Consider the following 22,493-nt stretch of genomic DNA (forward strand, 5'->3'; position numbering starts at 1 on the left):
CATAGAATAATTACATTATGTCAGAAAGATATATTATGTATTATTTAATTCAAAATTAATGCACAAAGGTTGATTGCTACAGACACACACACACACACACACACACACACACACACACACACATGATTGAATAGCATTTATTTGTCTTTTCATCAGTCCATAGAGAATCTGATTTTTAATGAAATCAACACATCCGAGGGACACTTGCATATCATCTATTACAGCAATATTCTCAATAGCTAATTTATAGATGTAAACTAGGTATCCAAAACAAATGGTAGAATGGTTACAGAAAATATGGTATTTTTGTGGTACACACACACACACACACACACACACACACACACACACACACACATGCATTTGTGTGTGTGTGTGTGTGTGTGTGTGTGTGTGTGTGTGTGTGTGTAAATTTTTCTTAAACATAAAGATGAAGTTATGTTGCTTTACAAAAAAGTTGTAGCTGGAGGTTTTCATATTCAGCGAATTAAACCTGTCTTGGAAGGACAAACACTGTGTTTTATCCCATTTGTCATTCTAAATTTTATGCACATACTTAAAAACATGTATGTATATATGACATGAAAGTTGAAGTGAAAAAGGAACAAAGGAGGACTGATGAGAGGAAGAAATAGAAGTAGGGGGTGTATTAGAAGAACTGTTTGTGTATTTGAATATTTTTAGTTAAAAAAGAAAAACTTAGCAGCTGATTGTATTTGTGGGAATACAAATAATTCTACCAAGAAGGATTTTTAAAACAGAAATATGATGTGGTGATGACTGTGTTTCTGTGAGAGTAGTGTGGTATCTCATCTCTGTGTGTGGAAGAACAGAACTTATCTTACTAGAGGATTCAGGATTTACTTGCCATGTCCAAATATACCCATATGTCATGAAGCTTACCATACGTCTATATGATGTATTTGTGTATGTGTGCATGCCATCTGCATGTGTCATGGTCATCTGTACGCATGGATACTCCTATGTGGGCATATGGTGATGTGGAGTCCCAAGGTTGATGCCAGGTGTCTTCCTTGGTTGTTTGTTGCCTTAGTCATGGAGTCTCATGCCTGAGTTATCAGTCATCATGAGCTCAGTTGACCACAGAGCTCACCAAATAGCTATTCTAACTGACCAGCTTGCTTTAGGAATTCCCTAGCTCTGCTTGCTGGTTGGACCATGCAGTTAGCCCTCACATGTTCTTGGCTTTTCATGGGGTTCTAGAGATTAAACTCACTCTCCTTGCCATCTTCCTAGACCAGTTTTACTCTATGACACAGCTCAGCCATTAAGTATTCTACTTCAGAAATAGTTTTAGATAAGTTAAGAAGAACATAATTTATTTGAAGGAAAAGATGTTTTGTAGGGAGCCAAGGAGGTCATTTTTTTCAGACATAGAAAGATTTATGAATCCAGACTTGTCCAGGAGTCTAAACAGTATAAACCAAAGGCCTCAGGCCCCACTGCTCATCTAATTCAGTGCAAGAGCAAAATCTTGGGAGCAAGGACTTCAATAGTTTGAACTGCAGGTAAGTTCCCTTAGAGGGAAGGAGACAGGGTACTTAAATTATATCATTCCTCAATGGCTAACTTCACTACATGATCATACAGTGTATGTTCCCATGTGGGCTGAGGTATACTTAGAAATGCCTAAATGGAGCAAGAACAGGAGTATAAAATATTAGTCATCTTTTCAAAACAGCAGATTTGTTTCAAAACAAATCTCCATTGTTAAAGAACTTTTCAGATTTATTTTGTATCTGGAAAACAAATATGCAATGGAAAGAGCTGAGAAGCTATTCTTCAAGGAAATCAATAAAGGAGCATGTCTAAAAGTTCATTAAAAAGGTGAAACAAAAGTGAACAGTTTGTAGTTTGTGCTTCTGTAGTCGGCAGGATTCAAAAAGGACTATATCCTTCTCTAGTTTGACTTTGCTCCACTACACTTCTATGGTGCTCACACTCACCCAGCTCCCTTCCATCATCATGTCAGGGCAGCACTTCTCAATATTTTTCACATTTTCTGCCTCATACATCAAACTGTAGAATTTTATCCATAAGGCAGAGCTGTCACTCTGTAAAATTTTTAGCAATGTTCTCATTTTTATCTGACATCTAGAAATACCTAAAGTAATAAAAAATCATTTTTACCTCATATTTGCTTTGGTTTTTATTCTGTCCCTGTCAGTCTATATGCAATACAGCACGGGAAGATTTATATAAGATCATTTAGCTGTTCCAAAACCAGACAGAGCCTTCACCCTAGTAGTTTTTTCACTACAGAATTTCATACAAGCAAACATAAATCCTGTACTCAAAATTATATGCTCTTTCTCTGGAAACTTTACATTTTCTATAAATACTTTTGTTAAAAAGTCTGTCTGTCTGTCTTTCTATTTATTTTCATCACCATCAAAAAATGTGTACATAAAGTTATTTCACAGACTGAAGTAAGAATAAATTCATTTCTTCAAGGAAGTAGCTATGTGGGGCAAGTGACCAGATCATTCAGAGATCATGTTTAGTATTAATTCATGATAATCTTTCGCATCAAGACATTTATGAACTATGACTTCACTAAACAGGTACTTTTCACTTCAATTTTGTGAATAAATATTCAGTACTGACATACTGTGTAGGCAGGCACAAGTGAATGAAGGTGCTCACTCACAGAGCCCAAAAGTGTCTGGGTTCCCTGAAGTTGGCATTACTGCTGTTTGTGAGCTGCCTGACATGGATCCTCTCGAAGGGCAGTACTCATCTTTAACCACAGAGCCATCTCCCCAGAGCCAGTAGATTATGCTTTTCAGATAGGGTCTTCCCACGGGTGGTGTATCCCAATGTTTAGAAAGCTAAGACATGAGAAGATTAATTATATATTCTGGGGAAAGGTGAGATTATAATGATGCATGTTGCACAGTCCCCACATAAACTGTTGTACTAATCAGACAATCTGTCTTGTCAATTGACATTTTGGTATTAATTGCAGGACATTGCAGACCTTTATTTCAGAGTTTTTCAAACTTATTTGAAATAGTCAATGAGCAATTACGTAATTTGGGAGTCCTTACGAAAGCCTGGGGGAGAAATCTAATTTGTGTACTCATTGAGAAGTGTTTGCTTTCAACACTGTAATTAGGGGTCCTGAATCTTCTGAATCAGTTTTAGACATGGCATTGGATGGAGTGATTCATTTCCCTAGAGGACTGCTGAAGGGTGTAAATGATTACGTCTGAACACACAGGATAAGATTAGAACGATCAAGCCTTCACAAACCCTGTGAATCTAGTGTCTACTTAGAATGACACCTTTTCCTGTCACTTTTCTGTCTGGTTGTTCCGCATGGGAAACTATAGGCAGAGAATAAAACATTCAAACTAGCTTGTAAAAAAATCCAGAAATGTTACTGAGTCTTCCTGCCATGCTTATCTGAGTGTGTGAAAGTAGTAATGCCTGAGCCACTCTCACTAATAACATGTGTTTTTAGGTTTTGACCATGCCTGTTACATAACAGGTGCGAAACAAGTGTGGTCATCTCTTATTCTTGGGAACCTTAAAATTGGGATGTTTTTCATTTCGGATCCATTTTTCAATCATTTCTGTGTATCGTGCTTTATATACTTTACTTTAAAATTATATTGATGTTTATGACAGATTTTTTTCCTTTAAATGACTGAATCTAAAAACTTAATAAATAAAATTAAAAACTGTTCTATTTTCAGACCCAATTCTGTAATTTAGATAACAGACCTCCAGGTGGCAGCTGTGTCACTACTGCCAAATAGACAGTTTTCTCTAACAACAGTCAATTACCATTTTTTTTTTTTTATTTACAGAAATAGGGCCTTTTTGAAGCTAGCTAATATGTCACAAAAGAACAGGCATTCCCTTGAAATCTGGTACTTTGAACCATATATGGCTAAAGGTGTAGAAAAAAAGGAAAAGGTGTTGAGTGGAACTTGCAAATGGAATTTCATGTGTTTTACAAAGATAAACTCCTTTTATGCACATTGAATTAATGATGAGAAGATACTCCATTTTTTATGCTACTGGAAGAAGCTGATCTTCAGTACCTCCTTAAGTGATGTGCCTTATGTATGAACCTAACAACAAATACTCATCTTTTTCTTCCTTTGTCAATTTAGTATTGTACTGAATTTCAGGCAAGAGTCTAATTCTAAAGTGCCAGATTTTGTAACAGGCTCACCGAATGCTCATCTTCCTGTGGCTAGCCTGGCATCTTGTCACTTCCTAAGCAGTGACATTCACTTGGAAGGTTTTGAAAACATTATTACATGGACACAGAAGGTTCTTGTGTGTGTGTGTGTGTGTGTGTGTAAGAGCACTAACTTAGTTACTAATTGTGTATTCTTGTATGATGGTAACTAACTTCTAAATCAGTGAATTTTTGTGCTTTGTGTGTTCACTATGCTGATGCAGGAGTCCAAGAAACATCTTAGAAAAATCTCTGTTCTATGTGAACTTCCATTGGATTCCAGTCTCCCCTGTGGAACCATCATCCATTGTTTCAGTTCCCTGGCCAACTTTTCTGTTAAATATACAATTCAGAGACAATCCTCGATGATGATGAGGCCCCCTCTAGTGTCAATATTATCTGGCTTTAGCCATCAAAGCCTAGCATTACTGGAATCTTATGGAGTTGATGTGTTGTCTACTTTGAAAAGATAATAAAAACAAAACAAAAACTTTTATAATGATTATACCAGTATGCTTTGATGTGGTATTTAATAATGGAATTTTCAGCTGTTTCTTGAGACCACAGAGTCTATACACATGCTAAAACAAGTTTCAATCACAGTGGATGAAGCCAACATTGAAGGAGGAGATGCAGGTGATTTTGGAGTCATGTGATCAACTTTAAAAGATACAAAGTTTGCTTTAGCCTACAGCTTTGGAAATTTCTCTCCATTCCTCTCATGCATGTAATGGATTAGCACATCAGAGAGACAATCCAGTGACACAGAGTGCTGCTCACTCAGAGGTGATGGCCAGCAGCCAAAAATGGGGCAACAGATACCAGAGCCCCATAAAGGACCTTCTTTCTCCCACTGGGTCTTAATTCTCAAGTCTTCCATGTTCCATCAGGAGTACAATGGGAAGAAGAACACATTTTTCTTTGTCAAACACCTGTCCGAACCAGAGCAGTAGGTCTGTGTAGGGGATAGCGTCAGCATGTTGCTAACATCCATTTATGCAGCGAGAAATACTGAAAGCAAATCATCTACTCTATCCAGCTTATAGGCAAAAAAGTAGACCCAGAAAAAACTTCTGCTTGTCAAGTATTAAAATCTGAGGTTTATTATTATTATTATTTTAATATATCATCATCTTGTGGTGCTAAGTATTAAAACTATGTCTTTGTGCATGATGTTTACCACTCAGCTACACAAAATATTAGTTATTTTTCTATTGTTGTGATGAAATACCTGACCAAAAGGATTTAAGGGAGAAGGGTTTATTTCGGTTTACAGTAAAAAAAAAAATCCTTTCTTTGTGTAAGGGATAATATGACAACAATATTAAGAGGCCAGCTTGTCACAGTGCATCCACAAACAGGAGGCAGAGAGTGAAGGAAGCTCATGGATCCTTGTTTTTTTTTTTTTTTTTTTTTTTTGTTACACAATCCAGGACCAGGGCTCAGAGAGTAATGCTGCCCAGATTTAGGGTAAGACACACAGACTGATTGCTCTTTTCACCATAGACTTCGATGAGAAGAGCAAACAATACCCAGAATGATACACTATCTTCAATTGTTCTTCACCAAGCAAACTCATTCCCTACTTCTGTCTTCAGCCTCAGTCAATGTGATGGCTAATTCTGGTCGTCAACTTTACTGGATATGTAATCAACAAGGAGACATGTCCCTCAATACATGTTCTTTTAGGTTAGGATAATTCACTAGGAAGACCCATCCTAACTGCTGGAGTGAATGAAAGAAAAATTGCACTGGCCACCAGTGTTCTTCTGCCTCTGATTGTTGACTGTGGGCATGCATGGCTAGTCTCTCCTGCCACTTCTCACTCCTGTCACTATTCTTTTCCTGCCTGCTGCCATGATTTCCCTTCCAAGACAGACTTCAATTTGAATTATAATCTAAAACAAGCACATCCTTCCTTAAATTGTGTCAGTCAAATATTTTTCACAACAATAAGAAAGTAACTAATACACCAAATTCTTGAGATAACAGGGTAAGGAAGCCAGTGTCTTTGTGAAAATATTGCATAAATGACCCTTACTCCAATTCTGAATAGAGTCCCTGTTCCCTTCTGAAATCCCAAAAGCTAGGATGCCACTGAGCATATTTCTTTCAGCTCCTAGCAGCATGGTCCACTAAGCTCTGCTGTAGCACTTCCTGAGTCTGAGTCAGAACTCTTCCACAATCCCCCTTAAAACCACTTGTAAAAGTCCCAAACCCTTAGCCACCTTTATCACAGCTAGGGCACCACATTTGGGTACCAATTTGTTTCTCTTAGTTTTATTTCTATTGTAATAAAATACCTGACAAAAGCAGTTTAAGGAATGAAGGATTTACTCTTTTTGTGGTTCAAGAGGATTCCACTGTGGCAGAAAAGATTTGCTGGCAGGCAAAGAAGGTACAGTGGCAGGAATAGATGACCAGCTTGTCACATTGCATTCACAATCAAGAAGCACAGAGTGATGAATGTCCATGCTCATTTAGTTTCTCCTTCTATCCACATTTTCTGTTTTATCCAGTCTAGGACTTCAGCCTTAAAAATGATGCTGCCCACACTTGGTGGAGGAGGAGCATCTTATCAATTCTGTTAAACTAATCTCTAAGACATTCCACAGACATGCCCAAAGATTTTTCTCCAACGTGATTTTTGATTCTGCAAAGTTCACAATGAGCATAAATCCAGATTCCCCAGTCCTTGAAATAATTTTTAAAAACATTACCTGCTTTCTAGTTTGATTGTTACCATGAAAACTTGAGGAGTAAAGGGTTTATTCTCTTTTCCTTATTAGAGTTCATTATTGAGGGAGGTCAGGGCAGAAACTCAAAGCAGGAACCCAGAGGCAGGAACTGAAGAAGAAACATGGAGGAACACTGCTTACTGGCTTGCTCACTCATGGCTTGTCCAACCCGCCTTTCTGTATGACCAAGGACCACTTGGCCACAGGTGGTAGAGCTAACAGTGGGCTGGGTCTTCCCAGCATCAATCATCATTCAAAATAATGCCTGCACAGTCTTGTCTACAGGCCAATCTGAAGGAGGCATTTTCTCAATTGACTTTCACTCTTCTTAAATGACTTGACCTTGCATCAAGTTGACAAACAAATAGACATACAACAAACAAACAAAAGCAATTAACAAGCACAATGTGTTTTGCAAAAATTCAGAAAAAAGCCAGAAATAATTACAGTTATAAGAACTAGTTCCTTAATTTAGATCAGCAAATGAATATACATGCTCTAACAGAAAAAGAAACAAAAACTTACTGAAAGATATGGTCTCCAATAAAGGAGAGATGAACTCAGGAAATCTAAGTAGAATCAAGACAAAAATAAAAAAACAATTAATAGGTTTTTCTTTTTTTAAAGCTTACAAATATAGATTAATGACAAAGATCAGATTGGAAACTTATGGGGAATCCAATTACATGTTTGAAGAATAAACTTGAAATAATATTCATGCAGTAGCTGATAGAATCAGAAGCAGACACTCACAGCTAAACACTGAGCTGAACTCCTGGAATCCAGTTGCAGAGAGAGAGGAGCAAGGGGGTCAAGACTAAGCTGGAGAAACACACAGAGACAGGTGATTTGAACAAGGGGGAGCTCATGGACCCCAGACTGATAGCTGGGAAACCAGCATAGGACTGATCCAGATCCTCTGAACACGCGTGTCAGTTAGGAGGCCTGGGCAATCTATGGGGCCTCTGGTATTGGACCGGTATTTATCCCTAGTATACAAATGGACTTTGGGAGACCATCCACATAGAGGAATACTCTCTCTTAGCCTAGACAAATGGGGGAGGGCCTAGGCCCTGCTCCAAATGATATGACAGACTTTGAAGATCCCCAATCGAAGGCCTCACCCTCCCAAGGGAGCAGAAAGGGGATGGGACAGGGGTCAGTGGGGGCAGAGGGAACTGGAATTGACATGTAAAACAATCTTGTTTCTAATTTAAACTTAAAAAAATACCATATAAAGAGTACATAATTACAAGAGTTATTGAGAGGTCATTCATTTGACCACACCGATGCTCTGCAATCACTGGTGAGATGGGGACATTATCCAGTAGGCTTTGACCCACCTTGTTCCCACTCTTTGATACTGAATTCCCTGGCCTCCGGTACAGTGACCAAATAATTCTATATTCATTATAAATTATCCATGCTCCAGTAATCCATCATAACCACAAATGACCAAGAAATAATCTTTGAAACTCATACAGAATTTAGGAATGTGACTAAATAACAAATTGAAACAAGATTTAAGTCACTTCTTACACAGCCTGTGTTGTACATATTTACACAGGTACTTTGTGCATTTGTTTATTCATTTATGTCATTGTAGCTCCAATATAAATTAAAAGGATGACTGGTATAAATAAAACCTTGAAATAAAAGTATAAGACTCAGCATGAATTTAAAGGGACTAACGATTGATTGGCATGCAGGTGAATATTGGGGAAGAGAGAGTGTTAATCCAGTTTAATGGTATGCTTCCTTAGGGATCATTAGCCACCAAAGAAGAGCTGTCTAAGTGTTCTGCATTTATTGACACAGCTAATCCTCCTGCTTCCTCAGTGAGACAGATGCTTTTCTGATGAAGAAACTGAGGCCTGCATGCTTGAGGAGTTTGTGCTTGGCCACACACTGGTGAAGACAAAGGTAGGATCAGAACTTGGAAGATGTGACAATGAGACTGCAAAGAGTCATCTGCTAAGGCATTCATTTTATCACAGTAAAAATAAAAAAGAATGAAGAATATGTTTGCTACAATCATGATAGGAGACTTTAATAGTTTTCAAATAAAGTATAGATTAGGACTTGTTAGCAGAGGTCTCATGGGATGTTCGTACAGTCACTGTAATTTAAAGATTCTCTTTGATTATTTGTCTTCATGGTTCTTAAATATGTTAGATAGACATCTTTAAAATTCCACCATGCAAACACCCTTCTTAATTAAATGTGAATTTTTAAAGTAATTAAACAATCCTTCCTAGACTGGTATTTATAAGCAGAAATCCTATTTTTGTATATGATATAGTTTTAAAATTTTTAATTTGATTTGGGCAGTGGTGGCACACATCTTTAATCTCAGCACTCAGGAGGCAGAGGCAGGTGGATCTCTGTGAGTTCAAGGCCAGCCTGGTCTACAGAGGGAGTTTTGGGACTGTTTCCAAAGCTACAGAGAAATCCTGTCTCAAAAAAACATTTTTTTTTTTAAATTTGGGGCTGGAAAGATGGCTCATCAATTAAAAACACTGGCTACTCTTTCAGAGGGGTCAATAGCACCTACATGGCAGCTTACAACCTTCTGTAACTCCGGTTTGAAAGGATCTACCCCTTCTTCTGGCCTCCACAAGTATCATGCATGCACATAGTACACAGATATAAATATATATATATATATATATATATATATTATATATATATATATGTGTGTGTGTGTGTGTGTGTGTGTGTGTGTGTGTGTGTGTGTGTATAGGCAAAATATTCACACACATAAAGTAATAGTAGAAATAATAGTACAAAAAATTCTTACACTTGGCCTATTGTGCAAGAACTCAAATCTAAGGTGAACACTAGACACAAATAAACAAAAGCCAACCAACCAAACAAAATAATCTTAGCTATGAAGAATGCCAAATATTGTACTATTTGACCTGTAATTTGTAATCAGCTAAATATGCTATAATGGAAAACCACCTTCCACTTGAGAGTCTATTGCAATCATATAGAGAGGCTCTATCTATAATTACAGCCTTGGTACTATTTTATGTGTAGAGTTTTGCATGAACATGCTTCAAACTCATTTTGGTATACCAGGAAGTGACAGGTGGGTTGTATGAAGTTTATCTAATTAAGTCACTGCCAACTGTCTTCCAAAGTGGCTTTACAATTTTGTAGACTCACCAGCAATGAAGAAAAATTTCTTTCACTCTATGCAAGTGGCAGCATTTGATACTATCTGGAACTTTTTAAAGGGCCATGGATGATTTGCCTTACAGTCAATATTAAATAAATTATGGTTAAATAATGAGATTTATTTTATTCATTAAAATCATAGATTTGAAAAATGTCTAAAAATACTGCATAAAGTAATTTTTTATGTGTGTGGTGGTTTAAATCTGCAATCTCAGCATTGTGAGGTGGAGGCAGGATGGTCAGAAGATACAGTCCCACCTGCCCTATAAAAGGATTTGGAGGCTCCTTGGGCTAGTGACACTTTGAGTCAAAGAACTAATAAAGAAAATAATGTACAGCATAATATTTCTCAAAGTTCTCAAATGTGTGTAACCAATGTCCTAATTTTACAATGTGAATGACTAAATACATTAGCACATACTGAACAAATATGCTAATGATACTGGTTCTCATCTTCATTTCAAAACTTAAAAAGATTATGAATTTAGTGCAGAAATCTTCAGGGCTCAATTAATTCAACCATTGATGTCATGGCAGCTCACCAAGGACAAGGTCTTTATCATAGCTCTTCTGAAACTCTAACTCCTAACAAACTGTCTTGGAATAGTTGACTCTCAAAGGGGAACAAATTAATGAGATTGCTTACATAAAGAATGTATGGATAATGTATTTTATATGGAAAGTCTTAAGTATGGTTCTACTTTTTCTCATGTCATTTATATTCTAATCTGAATCATGCTTAATGTAGCATTTTCCCTACTTTTTAGGTTAAACTATAATGTGGTATTTCCTAGTTTAATTTTTCCATCACCTTCTATTCTACTTTTTTGGGTGTATGTATGTGTGTGGATTAGAGTTTATGGTCAGAAGTCTTGGTCAAATATTAGAATTGCAAATAAGTTCTTCTTGCTTCCTTGCACTACAGCAGAAGAACAGGAGCTGCCAGTGTCTGAAAAGTTAATTAGACAAAACAGACAATTAATTACATCTTATTAACGTGTAAAAGGCCTGTGACAAATTGCCCTAATTGCATGCTCTTATATATCTGAAGAGGTCAGGCTACTTTAAAAAGTATGTCGTTAATGGAAGACAAATGTATCTTCATGTGCTTGATAAGAATATTATAAACTGCATTATTTATGACTCTATTGGAATACTTAATAATTTTAAGCTTTAAATTAAACTGCTCATTAAACTAGAGAGCCAGCACTAGTTCTTAAAATAGGACATAAAAGCCTACTGCAGCATAAGATAAATTTGGAGGTCTAACTTTCCCTCAGAATGTCTCTCTCTCTCTATGTCTATTTTTTAAATGCCTGAGCGTCAGAGATGTGAAATTCACCTTAATGTATCCCCAATAAAAGAGAATCCTTACACTGAAGGCATTCATCCAAAGAAGCACATCGTTCATTTTAGAGAACCCTTGGTTACTCAGACTCGTATGTATTCAGATAAGCAGTAGGAAAAGGAAATAAAAACAAAATACACCATTTAGAGGACTTCATGAAAATATCAGGGCTCAATGTATTATAGGCTAGTCCTAATAGTGTTTTGTGGACTAAACATTCAACAAAAGCTAAGAGGAACACATAGTAGCTAATATAATCAGTTTAAAATGAGGAATAATTTGAAGTGGATTTCACAAGCAAATATGTCATCTCTTAAAGGTGCTTGGGTGTCATCAGTGAGGACCTGTCTCAGGGAGGGAACACCAACAATTAAGTAATCACATAAAGGTGCCTGGGTGTCATCAAAGGTTCCTGCTGGGGCAGGAACACCAGTAATGTTACTGATGATTGTTCTTATCTCAGTGAACACAGCCTGCTGATCGCTTGTGGCTCACCGAGAGGCTTCACCAGTTTTGGAGATTATGTTTCTTCTCTTCCCTAGAAGCCAAAATGTCTCAGAAGGATTCTTCCCATCCTCTGTTTTAAATGTGAATGGCTGTTGAGCTCAGTGTACCAAAGCAGTGTGTCTGGAAACTGCAAAGGCTGATGACTATAGGGAAACCTGTCAAAGGTCAACTCACAGCTTCTGCTTTTTGCAGGCTCATCCCGTTGGTAGGGGGCTGTGCTCATGGACATCCTCTGAGACACCTTTCTTGTCTTAACCAGCTCAGTGAACTGATTTACATATCTGAATGTTTGTGTTCATTTCAACATGATTTTCAAAGAACTAATTTCTTCTTTAAAAACAGTTTTCTACATCATTTCCCCCTTTCTCTGCCTGTAAATTAGACTCATGCCAGATGATAGGATTTATGTACTGTCTACTGGAAGGTGCCAGGGTCTGCTAAAGGTCTAATACACAAAAAACATAAAAGTAACAGCAATATTGAACCTGACTTTGAGTCGTTAGATGACAAATCCCAGGAAATTTCACCTCAAGCTCTGGACAGTGTATGATGAGGCTTTTAAAAAAATGTACCTAGACAATGGCCTCTGAGGTTAGGAAGGTAAATGGTAAAATATTTTATCACATTCCTGGGCATGACCATTTCAACATTCCAGCTAAATGACTTTGAAGTACCAAGAAATTCTTTATTATAAGTGCTTAGATTGAGTTACTTGCCTAAACATACAGAACATTATTAAAAATGGTTAAATTATAATCATGGTTTCTTCAGAAAGTCTTCATATATACTTTGTATTTAGCACTTGGCTAAAGTATGTTTCTAATGTGATCATGTATTCCATAAATTAATATTTGTATGAATTTTCTTTCTAGGAAAAGCTGTCATTTTTTGGTAGCTTAATCACATTTTAAAGTTAAAATACTAAGGTTTAGAAAGATTAATATAACACTTGAGTTTTCATTGTTTGTTTTGTTTTATGAGGAAATGATCCTAATACACACTGCTTAAGTGCTTTTCTACTGAAATATACAGAGCCCCAACTCTTTCTTACTTTTATTTCGAGGCAGGACCTAATTAGATCAATCACTTTAGACTTGAATTGATTCGATAATCAGGCAGACTTTAGACCCGGAATTCTCTTGTCTCGGCATCCCGGGTAACAAGGATTATAGGCATGTGCCCCCAGGCCTGGCTAAGAGCAGCCCCTTTGCAGATCAGAAGTCTATGTAACTTGGAAGCAGATTCTGATTTTGTGTAACCCATGTAGTTTATTTAAGTTAGGTTTATTGTCTCTCTTTGGACAAAACAGCTCTAAGCAACTTTGGATGCAAACCAGGAATATGGTTCATAAAAAGTAATGTAGCTATTCATAGCTAGGATATGAAATCAAGGAGTACAACATTAAGATTAATTGAACTAAGTCATTTTGTAGCAGTCTGGTTGACATAGTTGTATGCTTGGAAACAAATATTTCCAGTTGTTTTCCCTAAAATCAGAGTCTCTGAATTCATTTTCAATAAATCATCAGCTAAATATTGAAATCTGAGTAACAATAAGCCTGTGAGTCAATTTTGATAAAGAAATACATTCCTATGGAGAAGGTGTCTAATTTATCCCAGTAGTTAGACTATTACAAAAGTGCTTTCTCTTCAGTCAGCCAACAGACCACTCTCAAGAGCAGGTGCCCTAAGGAACTGAATGAAGTGTTGTGATAAAAAATGTCAAAAAATATAGCCGTGGATTGAGATTTAATACTTATATTTTATGATTCAATAGGAAAAATTTAGGTGGAACCTTTTGTTTTACTTTTTCTCTTCTTTTAATCTGCAAATTTATGCTGATGAGGGATCACTTGCCTACTATGCCATTTCATCTCAGAGCTTTGATTTAAACTGAAGCACCAGTAGATTGACTATAGTAGAAAACCATGGGCAAATGTCAGAAGAGTTACTGAACAATAGCACTTTAATAATTTTTATGAAAGGTATTTTTGTATCAATAACTTAGGCACTATTAGGAGTCCACTGACTGTATTTTGAACACTGTCTTCACTTCATAGATACAAGGTTTAGGAATGGAGTTGTCTATAGATGCTAAGGACACAGAATTATGACAGCTACGTTTTGTAACGATTCACTTAACGTATTTTTCTAGTTACTGGGGCACTATAATTTATAATAAGACCTTTTATGTGTATCTCTCAAGAGAAGACAAATATTCCAAAATTGCATTTGCTTAGTTTGTTTGCAGATGTATGTGTGTTATGTATCTGCATGTTTTGAAATTGGAGGAAAACTTGTGGGAATTGATTCTCTCTTTTTAGCATATGGTATACCAAGGATGAAACTCAGAACAACAGGCTTAGTGGCAAGTGCCATCTTACCAGCCTGGGATGACCTGCAGATATTGTCAAAGGTAAAACAGCAGTGGTTAATTTCTGGCCTACTCTTTCCATTCTAATTTGAAGTGAAATGAAATGGAAATTTAGGTGCAACAGGAAACATTCTTGCTAGGATTAGAAACCTTGAATTATAGTGTCCTTGAGTTATTATTTTCAGTGAGTTCATAGAAAAAACAAGCCACTTATAAATAAGTAGGCAAAAGCTGTTATGTGTGCATATTAAGTATAGGCAGTTAGGAACTATAATGAAAAAAGTACCCTTTGAAAAACCAATAAAAATATAAAATTTTCTAGCAATAAACCTAACAGAAGCAAGCAAGACTTCTCTGAAGAAAACCTTGTGGATTTACCAAAATCATAAAAGGAAAGCTGGCATTAGGAACAAATATGTCCTACTAGTAAGCGGAAATAATAAACTACAGTTCAGCTTCTATAGCCTCTGGTAATTAACTCGTATATTTAACCCATTTGCAATAACAATAAGGGTATTGTTTATTTTGAGTTTCATAATATGAGCTTAAGGTTCTTCAAGAATATGATTATTAAAAACTAGGGACTTTCCAGTCATTAAAGCTATGCTTGCTGTCTGTGGTCCTGAGTTTCCACCAAAGGCCATGCTGATGCCCTCGTCTCTGCTGCAGCCTAAAGCCACCTCTATGCCGGTGGGGCATGCTGCCTCTGGGAACCATATTGATATTGATGTGAGTGGCTTGCGCTGCCACCTGAAGCTATGCTGACCTCTGTCTGTGGCCCCTGCTGCCTTTGAGGGTCTTGCCAACATCAGCGGTCCCGCTGAAGCAGGCAGATGAGTTCGTGGTCTGTGTTGTCTCCAGAAACCAAGTAGAAGCTCCGAATCTGTGTTCCTGCTGTATGTAAAGAGACACTTTCGCCGTGATGTCGATGACTTCAGATGCAGTTGAGAGGGAGAGAGACATGGAAGGCTTCTGTGACAACCCTTACCCCCTTATCACCTTCCCCTGAAGAAAATTGAAAGCTTAGATAGGAAGCCACTAAAGAGAACTATTAACTATTAAGTATGGAGAGCTCTCCACAGAGGTGTGGGATGGGAAGGACTCAGTTCTGTTGAAGGGACAGGCCACTAAGAATTTGACGATTCATCAGTGAGTATATAGACAGCACAAAGTGGATTTTGTATTTTCCCCCTTTTTTAAATTTTGATTTTTTTTTACATCTTTTCAGGGGAAGGTCAAGGGGGAGGAGGTGCCACAAGGAATGGGGGTGGGGCAACCACGGAAGGACTGGGAAGGGATTGTGATCTGGGTGCATGATGTGAAACTCCCAGAGAATCAATAAAAATGTCATGTGGTTCCGGGCGGTGGTAGCGCATGCCTTTAATCCCAGCACTGGGAGGCAGAGGCAGGCAGATCTCTGTGAGTTCGAGACCAGCCTGGTCTACAAGAGCTAGTTCCAGGACAGCCTCCAAAGCCACAGAGAAACCCTGTCTCAAAACTACTACAACAACAACAACAACAACAACAACAAAAAGTCATGTGGTTAAAAAAAAAAAGCTGTGCATGTTAAGTAGAAAAGTGGGAGAAATTTAATCAAGTTTTCCAATGCTGTAGAGCACAAACTCAAGTGGTGTAATTTGGTGCTCACAAGAGTACTTGTGTTCATACTTTTTCATGCCTCAGTAATTCTAAAAGACTTAGGCATAGGAACCATTTCATAGACCCTGGCCCCATGGCAGGCAGGTGTCATTGTTTCCTCACATTAGAAGTGGCTTTTTCCTCAGCTAGGTAAAGCAAAAGTGAATAGCTAATTTGGAAAATGTTTGACAATAAGCAAAATGAAAGATGTTCATTTTTAAACTTCATTCTAAAACTTATTTCAAATGATACACAACAAAATATAACACATAAGGAAACTAAGCTTCAATTGACTTTACATTTTCAAATTGTCAGCCCTAAGAATATGTGCATATAAATCATATTGTACAGATTGAACAGGTTGTATTTATGTATTGGGGTATATCAGTTAAAGAAAAAAAGGTCACAAATTTTAAGAAATTTCATGAAAGAGGTGGGAGGGAGAAAAGAGGAGGGAAATGATGTAATTATATTATGATTTCAAAAATGTGAAAGTCATTATAAAACAAAACAGCATTGTTTTAAGTATTATACCAAAAATGTAACACAAACACTTGATAAATATGGGAACTGAAGAGACAGCTCAGTGCTTAATAGCACATACTGCTTTTGCAAAGGATTTGGGTTCTGTTTGCAGCACCAGTGTTCATTTAATTAGTGGATCACCTGTAACTTCAGCTTCAAAAGATCCAATACCTCTTCCTTAATCCTCAGGAATCCACATTCATGTGCACATAGATTCCCTCATTACACATAATTACAAAATAATGAGAAATAAATCTGAGAAAATATGTCCTTAATTCTACCTTCAGATCTGTGACAAGATGTGGACCAAACTCATAAATCTCAGCTTCATAGCCTTAAAATTATATCTACTATTCTATTCTTTGGAAGAATAGTCATGTCTACTGCAGTTTTGGTTTTCCTATAGAAAGAAAACAAGTGTTATGTAGCTACTTCCTCTAAATCAAAGCATGGCCTTATTGCATAAAGAAGAGAACTTATTGGGCATAGGCGGGTCAAGAGGAAGCATACAGACTCCTGGGACTTCTCACCAAGGTTATATAAATCAGTAACAACTGTTGGGGGAGAAAACACTCTTTGGTTTAGTTGCTTGAAGATTGGGCATGGAACTCAGGTAATAATGGCTTCCATGAGTCATATCACCCACACTAATGTGGGCCTTCCAGTGACACAGCAGCCCATGTGGCCCATCATTCTGTAAATAACCCTTTAAGGAACTCTGAATTCTGGGTTGCTAAGCTAAACATTGGTAAAATCATTCCTGCGGATGTCATTGGTGCCTTAATTTGAAGTGAACAGATGCTTGCTCATGTCTCCACAAAATATCATGAAACACTGTTCTTTCCCTATATCTTAATTATAGTCACTTATTTGTGGCTATTACTTTTTATGAGTCAAAGATTTTTACATTGACTATTGGTAATTCTTTGTTACATTTTTGGGATGAATATGATTTCATAATTAAAGCCATAACAAGCACAGAATTCTCTATGATCCCTCATGAATACATAATAAATAATTATAGAGCAAAATCTTCTGCATAGTCATCAGTTTAATAGTTCTATATTAAAGACTGGCAGACTATGCCTCATGAGCCAAGTCCTCTTTCTACGTCCATGGCATTTTGATGGAGCACAGCCATGCTCATTTATTTATATATTATCTGTAGCTGCTTTTGTGCTCCAAAAAGGAAGCTGAATAGTTGTGACAGAGACCATATGGCCTGAAAAACATAAAATATTTATGATGTGAACCTTTGTAGAAAAAGTTTGCAAGCCCTGACCTATGCTGCTACATTGAGCTAGAGTTTTTGAGACTATCCAAGGTGAATACTACTACAGAAAAGAGGAATAATAAAACATTGTTTAGATATTGGAGAAAGGTTATACAGTAAGAGCGAACAGGATGAAAGACTCTCCCAACATTTGCTATGCATTATAGACCCTAACTTGTGTATTATGTGTCTTCACCCACAGTCTCTCAGTAACTCTGTTTTCTTTTATATTTTTAAAGGTGGATTTTCTCTTATGTATCTTAGATATTACCAAAGTTATTTTTTCTTGTTCTTTTCTGAATGCAGATGAATTCCAATCTTTCCCTCAAACTTCACTTCTGAGAGTTTTGTTTTTGTTAAAGAGCATTGTTTATTTCAAGCAAAAGTATAACTCTTAGTAAAATAAGTTTAAATGTATTTAACTTAAAAAATGAGGTATTATTAAGATGCTACTACTTACTGAAAGTTGACTTTAAAGAACTATTTCCTCATACCCATCAAATGTGCTCTAATGCTCTGAGGAAGATGCAGCCATCTAGCCACTGGAATTAATCAATTGCATTTCACCAGAGATAACAAAATTTGATGTTTGCTTATTATAAGTTTTCTGTAACTCACAGTTCTTAAACAGCTTATATATGATGAAAAGTGGATATAAACCAGATGAATGATCTAGACAAGACCCCTACTAAGATTTTTGTTTCATTTCAAAGTCATAACTTTTACTGAAAGCACAAATGGTCTATTCCCCTTTTTGCTTACATCATTGCCAGAGTGGAACTTTGGTCTTTTTCATTTGCTTCAGCATCATCACTGTTTTAAGGATGATGGGCACTTACTTTGGGGACTAATACCAATGTAGTTATAAAGCCAAAGTACAGTAAAGGAAAAGCAGCATTTAATGTTAGGTAGCATTATTCAAGGAACTAGACTACTCTGTAGTAAATAGACCCTGATTTTATTTTGTACAGTTGTTTATATTTTCAACTCTTACTTCACATCAAAGGTCAACAGAAGTTCAACACTTCTCTATTACAGAAAGTAATTGGTCCTAGAAGTGACCCTCACTCATGCTCATCCTGCCTCACCTTTTTGTTCAGTATGGGCCTTATGATATGGACACACACACACACACACACACACACACACACACACACACTTTTTTTTTTTTAGTGAGGCTGCATTTCCTAAAGGTTCCACAAAAATCCCAAAGAGCTCCAACAGCTGTGTCCAGGTGTCTCGGCATATGAGCCCACGAGAACATTTTACATTCAAATCACAACAGCTCATTCTGTCCAGAGTATATAGAAAAATATGCTCAATTTCTTGATTTTTATCTTTTTGAAATATTTGTTTTCAAGACACTCTGATGCTCAATAGCCTATAATACATTTTGGTGTATTTCACTTAAAGTATTTCACTTAAAGTGGAAAATGAAAGTATGTAAAATGAGTGTTATTTATTTTGACACACAAATATAATAATGTGTGCTCTCTGAAAATCAAAGCCTTACATTCATAAATGAGATTGATCTTAGGTTTGTAGACACTCATTTAAAAAGGACCACATTAAGACAACAAAACTGAGGCAAGAATATAAAATCCTTGCTCTCCAATTGTGAGGACTGGAGTTTGGGGTTTCAATACCCACACAAAGGCCAGAGAGGCACAGTTGTCCACCTGTAATTACAGTGCTTGAGAAGCAGAAAGGAAAAACCACTGGGGTAAGATGAGTAGGGAAACAAGCTAAACATGAGACCCTGCTTCAATAACTAGAGTGCAACTAAGGAAAACAGTCTATGATGGCAAGATGGCTTCTATATGTACATGCACACATATACACGTTCACATACATATGGTCATGCATATCCCCACGCATACATATCACATCCACACACAGACACACAGACACACAGACACACACACACACACACACACACACACACACACACAATCATTATAGAAAAAGGATGGTAGGAATGTAAAAGTTAAAAAGTTAATGTTTTGAAAATGTAATGTTAACCTTTACATGTTTTAGATTTGTACAATAAAATATTTCTAAATGAAACAATAGAAAACTACACATGAATGAACTCAAGTTCAAAAACTTCTACTTTGAAGACCTTAACAATTACCATCATTTTAGTCTAGACACTAATTTTCTGGATACATTATGACAATTTGAATCAAATTGGAAAAACCCTGCCTTTCAAATCATCTCTGACCACAAGTGGCCAGGAAAAAAATTGATCCATGAGATCTTCTGAGATTAATAGGCATCGAAGAAAAATGAAGCCTCTAGTAGACTTTGTGTCCTTTGCCTGTTGTCCTGAGATGCCAAGGGAGCTGAAGAAGTTATGAACTGTGTGGAGCAGGATCCCTTTCTTCAAGGCATTCTTTAACAATAAAGCTCAGACTTTATACTCAATCTAATGCAGAGCCTGGAGAGGGCCAGGTCATAGTTAAAGAGATCACTGAATCTGCAATGGTATGCTTAGAACTCAGATGAGTAAGTGATCATAACTTGAGACTTGAGAGCAAACAGTGAAGCTGCCTGGAGAACTAGTCTAGTGAGGAATTTTTTATGTAGTTCTTTCATTTGTGGTCTAGCAACACACCAGTTTATCTGCATGAGTTCCTGTTGACATTCCTATCCCCAGCCTATTCCAGCAGCTATAATGAAAACCCCTATCTCCCCATGCCTTCACTACTGTCTAGTTTTGGCTTTCCCACTGACTGGACCATTTGCTAATGATTTGGTCTTGCTACTGGAGTTCATTCTTCACCACTGCATCTCACAAAGATCTCTCCTTGTTTATTTCCAATGAAATGGAATGAAAAGACTAATGTTTCTGAAAATGTATTCAAGCAATCTCGCGTTTTTCTTTTATTTCCTATGGGAAGGAGTATCTCTGATTCTGCCAGGCACTCTGTTGTTTTCATTAGGTGCCTCTCACTGGTAAATAGAAAGAAAATGTTGTATCATGTTGTAAAGAGAAGCATCTCTTGTGAATTCTCCCACTGTTAGTCTTAGGTTATTCCAACCTCGTAGAAGCAAAGGGAAGAACTGTCTATCAAGTTATCTAGCCAAGCCACTGCCTAATTTTCAACTCATATTACAATATAAATTCAGTAAAGTGCTGGAGGAAGCAAAAATATAGATTGTGTATTCAGTGTCAGTGACAATTTGTGGCAGGCAATTGTAAAAATACAATTTTAAAAAGGCAATTTTATCTGTTATACTGTGGCAACAGTAAAAGCTTTTATAGATAGGAGAGAAAAAAATGATTTCTATAAAAATCTTTCCTTTCTTCCTTCTTCCTTCCTTCCTTCTTCCCATGCTAGCAGCCTTATACATAATAAGATTTCAGAACATTCCTCAGGTGAACCTGATATACAAATTTAATTATATAACTTTTATTAAAACATGTAGCCCTTTATGGAAGTTAAAAATTTCATCACTTTCTTATGATTAGATAAAGGGTGTTCTTGATACTATGTGGTCTTAACACAACTGAGGAAACAATAAGGACCAGGAGTTTAAACATCATATTATAGGAAAATACTAGTGATGGAAAAAGAGTAGAAATGGTTCCTACTTCTTTATGGAGGAGAAATTAATCCCTACAAAATAGCTTGCTGTAAGACAAATCCTAATATGTACTGTAGCTGATTGATTAATTTGTATGCTTGTTCAGTTTCTACTATATGAAAAGGGTTCATAAAATGATGCTTGACAGAAATAATTCTTCAACAACAAGAGCAAGCAGACACAGGGCTTCCAGTTAAACTTGTTTTAATAAAAAAATTTAGAAACATGAAAATCCACAGAGAGGTTATAGCAATGGCTACAAAGAAACAAAGAAACAAAAGGATCTATCTATCTATCTATCTATCTATCTATCTATCTATCTATCTATCTATCCCTATTATACCATCTATTCTCTACCTATCATCTACTTGTTGAATATATCATCTGTTATCTACCTATATCTACTTTAAATCTATTACACAACTCTATATCTAATCTATCATCTATTTTCTTTCTCAATTTCACTTCATAGAACAGTGTCTCATATATAGTTCATAGAACTATATATATAATATATATAATATATATATATATAGCTATAGAAATAGATATGTATGCGTGTGTATGTTCAAATCTTCATACTCATACTTCATACCCTTCAGTTATATTTTTGCAGTGTGATAACCTTACTTCAAAATATCTGTTTCATGTCTTAGGTTCACCTTTATTTCTGTTCCTATTTTCAACAAATATACCATTAATTCCTAGGGCTATTTTTCCTTGTTAGGTTTCATTGCAGTGCTTTTTGTGAAGTTTACAGTTCTTCATCCAAGCCTACATCTTCATCTTGTCCTTCCTCTATTTCCATTACAGATGTCAAAATAGTCCCTGATTTAATCCTCTTACTTCTATAAAACCTTTATGTCATACTTCAGGCACAGATTGGAGAACAAAAGTAGTAGTCTTTCTCCTTATACATCACAACCTAAACAACCCCAGTCTAGCAATACAAGGCCATTACAATCAACATGTACAAAGCTCTAAAGTTTGTAAATCTCCTTTACATTAAAATTATCAATTATTGCACTGATATTGAATGTATGTATTCTGTATTACTTATGCAAGAAATAATGATGTCCCTTGGAGAAGTGGGTAATGGAT

General features: G+C 36.5%; 1 long non-coding RNA gene across 4 annotated transcripts in view; it reads right to left on the reverse strand.

Moving 5' to 3' along the window:
- Positions 1-22,493, reverse strand: part of LOC107979891 — a 49,413-nt gene that overhangs the window by 21,722 nt on the left and 5,198 nt on the right. For 3 of the 4 annotated variants that reach the window (XR_003481062.2, XR_003481061.2, XR_004772137.1), the window contains exon 2: positions 6,937-7,063. The exons of the other annotated variant lie outside the window; for it this stretch is intronic. This is a non-coding gene — a long non-coding RNA (uncharacterized LOC107979891). The remainder of the gene's footprint in view (positions 1-6,936; positions 7,064-22,493) is intronic. 4 annotated transcript variants of the gene reach the window in all.

Source organism: Cricetulus griseus, assembly GCF_003668045.3.
Source record: "Cricetulus griseus strain 17A/GY chromosome 1 unlocalized genomic scaffold, alternate assembly CriGri-PICRH-1.0 chr1_0, whole genome shotgun sequence".
Classification (NCBI taxonomy): Eukaryota; Metazoa; Chordata; class Mammalia; order Rodentia; family Cricetidae; genus Cricetulus; species Cricetulus griseus.